The following is a 12,312-nucleotide window of genomic DNA, read 5'->3' as shown; positions in this document are numbered from 1 at the left end:
AATCCAACAGATCAGATTCTCTGACCTGCGTCTGCGGCACAAATTAACATGGCGCCGCCCATCGCGCATACAGCTCAACTAACGCGATGCAATCGTTATAAAGGTGTTTAAACAACAATAGGCTACAACAATACAAAACATTCCACTTGCATGTATTTGACAATCGGAATATCAGATATTTCATGCCATAGCTAACACATTTGTGAATACTCTGAATAAAAAAGGGAAAAAATGGCATAAAAGCAGATCATCATTCATTCAGCTCTGTTGCTGCTGCGGTTTGTCACGTGACAAGCAATGACGCGTCACCATGGAAACCATAAAGTGACATTCTAAATAAGTCGCCTTGAACCCCAAGCACCCTCCCCCCTCCCCAAGAATCCCGCCCCCCCCTCTCACAATATGGTTCCCACGTCCCTGCACACCTCTATTATAAAGCAAACTAACCATACATGCATAATGGAATTGTACATATATTAAAAGGATATTTCTATCCTAAGTTACACACAAAGTGTGTGTGTGTGTGTGTGTGTGTGTGTGTGTGTGTGTGTGTGTGTGTGTGTGTGTGTGTGTGTGTGTGTGTGTGTGTGTGTGTGTGTGTGTGTATGTGTATGTGTGCGTGTGTGGGTGTGTGGACAGACCAGGGTCTTCGTTTGCAGATTATGAAAATAGATAATTTTCATTGCCATTTAAGTGAAATTACTGAACTTTAATATACAAGCTTCATAAAAATGATCATTCTAGAAGAAAATTTCAGATGGCACTTAGAGGATTTTGCATCTGAACTCTTCATTTATAATATACAGTATATATTTAGTTTATAATATATAATATACACTTTATTGCCAAAAGCATTGGGACACCCCTCCAAATCATTAAATTGAGGTGTTCCAATCATGTCCATGGCCCCAATTGTATAAAATCAAGCACCTAGGCATGCAGACTGAATGGGTCGCTCTCTGAAGCTTAGTGAATTCAAGCGTGGTACCGTGATAGGTTGCCACCTGTGCAATAAGTCCATTCGTGAAATTTCATCACTACTAAATATTTCACAGTCAATTATTAGAGAACGGTACTTACTGCATTGGGGATTATGGTGTGGGGTTGTTTTTCAGGGTCTTACAAGGTCAGGACTCTGTGCTATTGAACAAACTGAAATAAATAATGCAATATTATCAGATATTATCACGGATCAAAATATAATAAGCGTAAATCAAAAAAACAACAAGCATGAATAAAACCTTTAAACATTAAAAATTAAATTGTACAAAATAGGGCTGACTTCTAATAGTCGAGGATTCGACGATTCGATTCGGAGAGGTCTGATTCGACTATGAACCTCATAGTCGAATACATGGGCGTCAGCTTGGTTTGAAATGTGCTGGGGACAGAGACGCATTCGCATTTTCAGAAGGGCTGGGTACCATTTTTATTTTATTTTTTTTCGCTTTCGCGCAGGTCATGTTTTGAAAGACGATGTCCTGTAGCTTACTAATGTAAATAAATAAAAATGTATTCAAAAATCTGCTTCACATTTTCAGCAGGGCTGCGCGGCTGTGACTCCACACGGTTCTCATGTGCGTTAAAAAGCTTTAGGTGGTTTAATGTACCTAAACAATGATTACCAAATTCCCCTCTCATGTTGCTCCTCATAACCACTTAAAATGGTAAAAAAAAATCGAACCCAGTCCAATTATTATGGACGTTAACTGATATTAAGAGTTTCTGCTTCACATTTTCAGCAGGGCAGCGGAGCGGCTGTGAGTTGACTCCACACGGTTCTCATGTGCGTTAAAAAGCTGACTCCACACGGTTCTCATGTGCGTTAAAAAGCTGACTCCACACGGTTCTCATGTGCGTTAAAAAGCTTTACATTGTTTAATGTACCTAAACAACGATTACCAAATTTCCCTCTCATATTGCTCCTCATAACCACTGAAAATGGTCAAAAAATCGAACCCAGAGTCCAATTATTATGGACGTTATCTGATATTAAGCGTTTCTGCTTCACATTTTCAGCAGGGCAGCGGAGCGGCTGTGAGTTGACTCCACGCGGTTTACTGGTTTAATGTACCTAAACAACCTTTACCAAATTTCTCTCTCATATTGCTCCTCATGTTTATGAAATGTTATGATATATGTGTGATATATATGTGTTTTTTAGCTCTTTTGTTTGAAATGGAAAAAATCTAGCTGCTATCTAAAAAAAAAAAGAAAAAAAAAAAGGTTCGACTATCATTTGACGGCAAAATCTAACGAATCAGATTCGACTATGAAAATCCTTAGTCGAAAACAGCCCTAGTACAAAACTTAATTATGTTCATGTTTTCTTAAAAAATATGTTTTCCTTGGTTTTAATACTCTGTACTTTGTGCTCTCTTACATTTTCCACTCATATTTTACTCTTGTGCCGTTTTTCTCTTCGTTCTTTTTCCACGTTCTGCGCTTGCTTTTCCAATTGTTGCAGTTTGAGTTTCATGTAAATTAGGGTGGGCTTAAGCGTCATCATTGGTTCACTAGTTCTAGATTGACCGCTCCTCTTCTAGCCAATCAATCGAAGAGGGAAGTTGACATCACTCCAATGCGACAAAGATATCCGACACTAAGCAGAGAGCAGGGCTGCCAACTCTCACTTATTCAGTGCGAGACTTACTTTTCACACATGCTCTCACGCCACGCATCCATTTTCTTACGCAGAGAAAAATCGCAAAGCAAAGAGGACACTGACACCAACAGACAAGACAGAGCAGGTTACTTTTGATAGGAAACAAATCATCAGCTCTCAGATTCTGTCAATTTTATAACAAAATTCAAATAGCGTTTTTGCGCTTGTAAATGTAACGTGACAGATCGTGGTCGTGAACCGAACATCTCTTAGCCTACTCTTTACTACTAGTTAATAGTAAATAAACACGAATGAACAATAGGTGTGTTGAAAGATACAGTACAACTTGCCGAAATGTTTATGCTTCATACATAATATCGATCAATCAGTGTTTTTCAACCGCAGAAAGAGGTCAATAAAACGTTTCGGTTACTCACGTAACCTCTGTTCTTTCTAGAAGAGGGAACGAGTATTGCGTAGTTGCTTACGCTTCGGGAAAGCCTTTCTTTCTCGAGATACTGAAGCCAAAAATTATCCTTAATTTTATAATCTTGTCAACCAATGCGGCAGCCTGCAGACCTAGGGCAAGCTTACTAGCGTGCCCATTGGCTGCCCTGCGGCAACTGCAGCAGCCTACCGCTGAGCCCTTGGCGTGACGTCACGACCAATGAGCGCGCTTGGCGCGCTTAATGCGTCACAGCCCGCGAAAAGGGGTGTATATTGCAAAATTATTTATTTACCTCCAACTCTTACAGAACACACAGTCCTTGCTCCCCACATCTCCCTAACCATTTCTTCCTCCATGTTTTTTTTTTCTTTTTCTCCTTTTCGCTACAAATCAGCACACACACAATTTGGATCATAAGCTTATTGCGGGCTATCATTTTTAATAATAATTTCAGTCTCACGCGAGAACTTGCAGTATTGCAAGATTGATACTTGTGAAACGTAGTTTGCGGACCAGACAGAGTTGTCTGCGTTTTTTTTTCTCTTGAAAAGTAATTCAATATGAAACCCAGTCAACAATTTAATCTCTCAGTGATCTGAGAGATCAGTGGTCACAATCTGAGGTCAGTAAAATCTGAGGCGCCCTCACTGTGTGCTCATACTAAGGTCACAATGTGAGGTCAAAGTGCACACAGAGACTAGATACCCAGCATGCATTGCAGCATGAAGCCTTTGATCGTCACCATTGTTGAGATTCATACGCTGATTCTTGGTCTCTCTTTGTGTCTAAATGTCATAGTAGTTCAATTGTTTGTGATTTATTATGCATTCAAAATCCTCCATAAACGATCATAACACTGCTGGATCTCATAATGTCTAATCACAGGGCTATTATAATTCAAAATATAAAATAAATAACATACAGCAAAAACTGCATGCATTATTATGATTATGTTGTTGTTATTATCCATATCAAACCAACATCACCTGGATACATTCTCTTTGTGTTTGTGTTGTTTGATTATTTTTAATGTTCAAAATTTGTCTTTATTATTATTTGTTGAGTCTCACCATTTTTGTGTTTTGTATGTCGAGTATTGATGTCTGTGCATCATTAGCTGATGGAAGAAAAAAATCTTCAAGCTGCATTCGGCAAGTCTGGCAGATTGAGGGGAGGGGGGATCTGTGGCATGTGCACGAACTGTGATTGACAGTCAGATCTCACACAGCCCTGCGCTGATTGGACCAAAAGAACCGGGAGCGGTGGATTTTTGCAAAACAAATCGTAGAAGCCCTTTTTTTTTTTTTTTTTTTTTACCGGCTGATTTATGTTGTTCTGTCGGAGCATATAGTGACGGTTTCAGTGAATATGATTAAAAAAATCTTGCTGACGGCAGCTTCTTGCAAAGATTTTTTTTAGTCATGTCTCATCTTTCAAAGATGAATGTAAGTAGCTGTTAAAACATCCATCTACAAACAATTATTAATTTGAAATAAGATATTGGTAAATCTTCATGCTGAAGTAAAGCTAATAATATTATAGTTCGACAAACTTATAATCATCCCATTAGCTTATTTCATATTTTAGCTTGTCATTATTTTAACAAATGTTTTCATTTGTCACTCTTCTGACTAGATCACAAATATGAATATGAATAAACAATCACCATTATGGTAAATCCAATTACAAATCAAATAATGTAATTTCTTACAGTGCTTACATTCATTTATTGTAAAATAATACTCTTTGATCCTTTTAATTCCTGGCGATCTTTTAGGTACATCAACAAGTCAATGCTCCTTTAATTGGAGGAAATGATGCAGATAATGACTAATTGAATGACTTTAATGATACAAAAATATCTTTCTATCTCTTCCTCAGCATCCTCGAACACATACATACTATATGCTGTCGGTGGTCTGGTCATAGCAGTGATCATACTTGTAGTTGGATTGAACGCTGTTCGCAAGACATCAGCAAGTACAAGTATAAATAAACAAGCCATGTCTACTATCAGCTTAATTTAAAACAATAGAAAGTTTTGACCAATGTATTTTTAAAACCATTCTTTTTTTATATATATTTCCATAGGCAGTGTGACGCCTCTCAACAAGCTTAATAAAGGCAGAGATGAACAGAAGAGTGATGCCAAAGATGATTTTGTAAGTCGCTTTCTGACTTTAAAAAATAACCTAAAAACCCAACTTATTATTTTGTATGCAATGACCCAGCAGACATATTACTAGTGCACTTTTGTTTTCTTGATGCAGGAAGAGAATGTGTATGAGAATGACACTCCTAACACAGACAAGAGCACTAACGTGAAACCTATCAACAGACCTGAAGTCCCAAAGAGCCAAGTACATCCAATCTATGGGAATGTACATCTCAACATGGGCCAGTCACTGTGAAAATCTCTGATCCTGGTATTAAAGGGGTCATGAATAGTCCACTCGTAATGTTATCAAGATTTAACACCACAAAACATCCTAATGTAGAAGTATAATCTATTTTCTATCCTGTTTTTGACCTTCTCTTTGAAACATTCAGTTTTTATAGACATGTTACAGTCAAGACTCGGAAGTAAACGGCCACTGCTATGATTGGGTAACAGTTTCGCATATAAAAATATTTTTCAACATCCCAGCTAAATGTGTAAATACTACAAATATTTAGTTAAAAATAAAGTTAATCTACGCTTACTTAATTTTAGGATCACAAGGATGGCAATGCAAAGATGTCTTGTAATCCTCAGAGGTGTCTATATGGTTTTGTTGCAGGAGTAATCCTGTGTTAACATCTCTTGTATTTACTACATGACATGCGTGAATCAGTGGGCGGGGCTAAAGAGGCAATGTGATTTTCTTCTGCAGAGGCGGTCTTTTGTTGCACTATTACATAATAATGTCACAAATTTCAAAACGAGTCGTTTTCTGAGCTTGGTTTCAATAAAAAACAATTACAGGTTCCAGTCCTAGGTTTAATGACAAAAGATCAAGGATAATTTGACTTCTCAATTCATGACCCCATTAAGAAAGGATATTCAGACAACCAGTGAAAACTTGATATGTATAAGATCAAAAGTGACAAGTATTTGTAACTTCCTCATATGACCACAAGGGGTGCCAGGCTGTATATTTTGTTTTTCTCCTTTTATATAAATTTTTCTATTTTTTTGTTTAGTTTGTATAATCATATTTTGCATGGCTATTCTAAAATATTTTTTCTTGTATCTTGGACAATGTCACTTCTCCTAGACATCAGTTCATGCTTTATCAATATGCAAACATTGCCAATATGCCACTGAAATTGTAAGGATGTATTTCCACTGAGACTGAATTTGAGAATCCTATAAAACAGTAAAGCTTGCTAATCTGAATCTAATCCATCTGGCTCATTCTTCTCTTCTTCCCGATCTGAGCCTCATCTCCCCACTCTCTCTTTTCCCTCAGGTCTTAGCAATAAAGCAACTTCTTGTTGTGTGGTCAATACCAGGTAAAACCAGGTGTGAACCTTTGAGGCACAAGAGTAGGCCCAACAAATCTAAAAATATTTGTGTTGTAAGTAAATATTTACAACTCTTTCGTTCTGGTCTGGGTATTCAAAGGTGACATATTATGCCCCTTTTCACAAGATGTAACATAAATAGGGGTTATGCAGAGTGCCCAGCGTTCGAACCGGAAAACAGGTCTAAGCATTTCCGCTTTTCACTTCCGCGGCGGTATGTGATCTCTGAGGTGAGGTGATCTCAGAGGTAAATTTTCTGTTAATTTTCACTTATTATAATCAAATTCTTATTTCTGATCAAACTTTAGTCTATTTGTTTTAATTAAAATGTCACGAATGCTGAAATATCAGAAACGTGAACATCCGAACAGCAGTTTTTGTTGTGTGCCGATCTGCTCTGTGTCGGGGAAAATTAACTCTGCTGTAAGTTTCCACCAGTTTCCAAAGGATGAGTCAGTCAGGGCGATATGGGTTCGAAACATTAGGCGTGAAAATTTAGTTATAAGGAGATACACCACTGTATGCAGTCGGCATTTTATGGCTGAAGACATAATTGAAGGGGGCCGACGCCGTTTGAAACCCGGGGCGATTCCGGTGTTGTTCGCCTGGAACAACTTCAGCCTGCCGGTCTCTCTTCCAAGCGTGTGGCAGAGGACACAGCGGCAAGGGGAGGATGAGGATGAAGAGCTGATCAACGCCAGCGTGTCTTTGAGGTGTCACGACTATGATAGCAGACCAGAACCTGCAGCTCTGGATCTGGCCTGCAAGAAAATTGACGCACAGCAGCAGGCCATCTTAGAAATACAGAAGCGAACGGAGGAGTTGTCATTGATGCAGTCCTTTGGACTAGAAAGGTTCAAGAGCTCCGATGAGGACATCAGGTTTTATACAAGGTAGGAAAAAAAGTTATCAATTTACTTCAGTCCTAAGTAAATTCTGTTACACTTGCTTATCATTAGTCTGCCAATTTCTAATTTCAAAACAAAGCCAGAAATGACTTGTATATGGGGATAAATTGATGCCAAAAACATTGAAAATGGACAGACTAAAAGTCACAAATAGATATTACAACTTGTAAACACAAAACACAATCTACAAATAGATAAAAAATCCGCAAACAAAGTCCTCATGATCTGCAAATGTAAAACAAGATTTACAAATAGATACAAAGTCCTCAAACAAACTCTTTGTGATCCACAAATATAAAGCATGATCTACAAAAAGATTAAAAATCCACAAATAAACATATCCTGATTCACAAGTAGAAATCAGTGACTTGTACTTGAAAACCAGAATTTAAATGAATTTAAAGTGACTTGTTTGCAGGTGAAGATCATGTTCTGAATGTGTCACATTTGTTTTCAGAATTCTGACACTATTGTTTCGCTGTTGTGACAAAATAATGCCATAATCATTGAAAATAAAGAGACTATGAGTCAAAAATGCATATTACAATTTGTAAACACAAAACACAATCTACAAATAAATTTAAAATCTGCAAACAAACTCCTCATAATCTGCAAATGTAAAACACAATCTGTAAATAGATTCCAAATCTGCAAACAAACTCGTCATGATCCGTAAATGTAAAACAAGATCTACAAATAGATAAAAAATCCACAAACAGACTCTTCATGACATACAAATATAAAATACAATCTACAAATAGATTTAAAATCCGCAAACAAACTCTTTATGATTTACAAATAGAAATCAGTGACTTGTACTTGACTACCAGAATTTGAATGAATGCAAAGTGATTTGTCTGCGCATGAGGGTCATTATTTGTTTGTAGATTGTGTTGCATTTGTTTTCAGAATTTTGGCACTACTGTTTCGCTGTTTTTTCCATTAAAAAATCTACAAATGCCCTCCTCACAATTTGCAAACAAACACAGTCTAACTTGTATTTTCAAACCACTGTAAAAAGACATTCTTACACATTCTGTGCAAAGCTCAGCATGCAAGTGTTGGATCTGTGTTTGCAGATCACAGGGCATTCACAGATCCCATACACGCGTTTGCAGATCACAGGGCATTCACAGATCCCTCTGCACACGTCTACAGATCTTTTTGGCACTATCTTTCCGCTGAGTGTGTGACTACGATCCACACGTGTAGTCAGCCAATCAGGGGTATTGCTTCAATGTGATGTCACGCCCCCCTTAATAAGCCCTTTTCAAAATAAGAGCTGACACTTCCCGGATGGGTGGGCTGGGCTCACTGCCATTTACCGTTGCCGGTGTTGGACCGAAATCCGACTCCCCGGACAAATCGCACTTCCCATCGCGTGCACGCGCAAGCGAGTTTAAATGCACTTCCATTTATATGCACTATTAAATGCACTATATCCATTTATCGATCGATTTTTCACACAGCAAGCACCCAGATCCTGCATGGAAGCTTTGTCTACACTTCAATAAATTAACAGAAAGTGAACTAGTGTGGATAAAAGATGCAAAAAAACAAACAAAAAAAAACATGGCAGATCGATTTAAACTAAACTTCGACGAGTAAGGAATAAAGCCAACAGCTATCAAAACAAAACTGTTTTCACTTAATTTAACTGAACTTATCGTTTGTGTGTTAAACACGCTGTGGTTCATAGGAAAATATTGTAGGCCTACTCTCCCCATTGCACATGAATGTAATTTTCAACCTGATCTCACAGAATTACGTGAAATGAACACGACCCCTTAACCCCGATTTGCGTGGTGGTGGCACGTAATGTGTTACAATTACGTGTCGGCACCACGAAAACAACACCCATACAAAGTCAATGAGGTTCATTTGTCGTGGTGGACACACGGATTCCCTGGTTCAACAACGTCACAGACTCACAGTGGGCGGCGGTAAATGTTGTTTTCTAGTTTACGAAACGTCCTCCTTTTATAATTTATTGTAGTGTATTACTTCCGATTTTTGTTGTCTAAATAACAGTAAATTGTTTGTGATATAACTATCCATTTATAGATGGAGTAGTTTTAAAGAATGGCCCGAGGATGTGTTAAATAGATCGTTCCCTTTACTTTATTAAACCATTTACGATATTTTATTCTTTTCAAATGTATTGTCTGTCATAGCAGCGAATATTATTAATTATTATTATTATGAATCAGAAGACTTTCAGTCGTTACCACGGCAACGATACGTCACGTTACGCACGCTTCTTACCCATAATCACCGCGCTTTTACCACTCATTTCTCCCGCCACATGACTACAGTAAGTATCTCAACCCCTCGGGGTGTTTGTTTGTTAAAAAGCACGTAAAACCTTTGCTGTTATTTCTTTAGTTGTAGCTGGATTTAATCATCCATGGATTTTAGGTTGAATTTGTTAGTGTTGCATTATCATTTACACGGCTACCCGCCGAAGTAGTTACGTTACGTTAGCTAGCCAGCTAAATGACAGCTGTCCCGTCCCCGGCACAGTAGGAATGTGGCACTTCCACAACAAAAATCAGTTTAAACTCATGTATTTGTCCATGTGTTGTGAGGACAACAATTAACAACGTGTTGTTGCAGTGGTTAAAGTTTTATTCAAAGTGCATAGTAAATGTCAGAAGTGTAACTAAGGAGAATTACCGCAATCGGGGATGGACTAGAATAAAAAAGTGGACCGGGAGTCTTTCCAGAGGATTTGACTGCTCAGTGCGACTCAATGTCAATGACCGTTCATACCTGATATAATTAATGCATAATTAACTTGTAATTAACATAATTATCCTGTAACACTTTCGTGCCATACTTTTGTAAGACTTTGCCATTTTAGAGGACACTGAATCATAATTGTTACTTTAGTTATGTGTGACATTGAGAAGAGAGAGCAGTAGATATTATGAGAAGCGTTTTATGCAACAGGACAGTAGAAGACCACCTTTTCCATTATTTGTAGGCCTAAATAAAAATAGATTTGTGTTGGTACTTGCTTGTGTCAAGTGAATGTGGTACAAATCTGATATTTGCACAGTAAGGATTGATTTGTATTGTACGTAGTGTTTGTGATTGATACATAGTCAATTAATAAGAACAATTACTCTGTCCTAACAATTAAGAAATGATCATTTACTACAAATGCTATTCTAACAATCTTTTGCTTTTTTCTTGTTTTACAGCTATATTGCAACACTTTGACTCCACCAACACACACATATACACACACGCACACAAATCAAACCAACGGCACTTTTAAGAGCCACTCTCTCTCGTTCTCACTTGTCTCTTTCGATCTCTCTCTTTCTGTTATTGTCTCTCTTTTAATCACTCTTTCAATCTATCTATCTCTCTCTCTCTTCTATCTATTTCTGTTCAGAAATGGCTGGAGGGTCACAAAAAAAGACCTGCCCAAACTGCGGGGAAAAAATATATTGTGGACTTAAAATTTGTTCATTTTGCAACCATCCACAACCCCAAAATGTAAGACTCCAAAAAAAGATGGAAAAATTTAAAAGTCAGCAGAAGCAGTGGTTGGCATCTATGAAAAAAAATAAAAATAAGTCCCACGTTCTTGATGATGCTGCCATTCTGGTATGTAGTTTTCCGATCATCTCATTCACCAAAAGTGTTTTATTATTTTGACATAAGCAAATAAATTGACTAGTTTAATAAATTGCCTCACATCCACACTATTAATAAGAATATAATTCATGTTTACTGTTTTTTCCTACTATTATATCTAGGGAGTTGAAACTCATACAAATCCTCACATTTATCTATCCAAAAATTATGTAAAAATTGTTTGTAGATGTTTCCTAGCTTTGATGTAACTTCACACATGCACCGACAGCGGTGTCAGCCATGCAAGGCACCATCCAGCTCGTCGGGAGCAGCTGGGGTTAGGTGTCTTGCTCATGGACACCTCGACACTTGATTCAGTGGAACCGGGGATTGAACCACCAGTCTTCCAAATTTGTAGACAACCTACATGAACCACTGAGCCACTGCCGTCCCAGTGTAAATTGTAAAATTCAGCTGTAAACTACAGTTTTGTGTATCTAATTGATCTCTCTACCTCTCTGTTCCAGCTTGAGAAGTTGTATGCCCTTGGCATGAAGCCCCTGCTGCTAATTGCCCATCCTCCTAAGGTGGTGACAGGGACGTGCCATACTAAAACAAAACTAATGCTGCCAATGCATGCCCACCTTAGCACATCCGCTAAGAAATGCCTTGATAATGTGGATGCCATCTATAAATTGATGGTTGAAGGTGAGATTGCATTTATTTAACCTTGAAATGCATACGCATGCATGTATTCACTATCCGTTGTACAATTGTTGGTGTTGTCCTGTACATTTCCAAACAGCAAAGACTAGAAATTCTGATCTGGCTGTAGCCTAGCTGCAACCTAGAGTCATTTTAAAGAGCCTAAACACTCAGCTGGGAAGCTAGCGCAAATGGGAAACAGGACTTCCTGTGGTTTCTCATAAAATAAAAGCCAGGTCCCGTATTCATAAAAAATCTTAATGCAAAGAGTAGCTCCTAGTGACAAAATTCTAGAAAAATTCTTAGAAATGTGGGCGTTTACAGTGGCAGAAAGATGAAGAGGGAGAAGAAATGTGTTGCAGACAATGGACAGTGAGTTAGCCTATAAGACGCTATAGATTAGATAATGCAGAGATCATGTTTAGTGACCGATCTTATTAAAGACACGCTAACATCTCCGTTACAGCACATAAATGCTATAGCGCCAGATTACGCATGTAATTTCAATGTGAAGGCTTAGAATAGACCCTATACATAAAAATTGTTTTCCT

Source organism: Scardinius erythrophthalmus (assembly GCF_964197995.2).
Source record: "Scardinius erythrophthalmus genome assembly, chromosome: 3".
Lineage (NCBI taxonomy): Eukaryota > Metazoa > Chordata > Actinopteri > Cypriniformes > Leuciscidae > Scardinius > Scardinius erythrophthalmus.
This window is presented reverse-complemented; position numbering follows the sequence as displayed.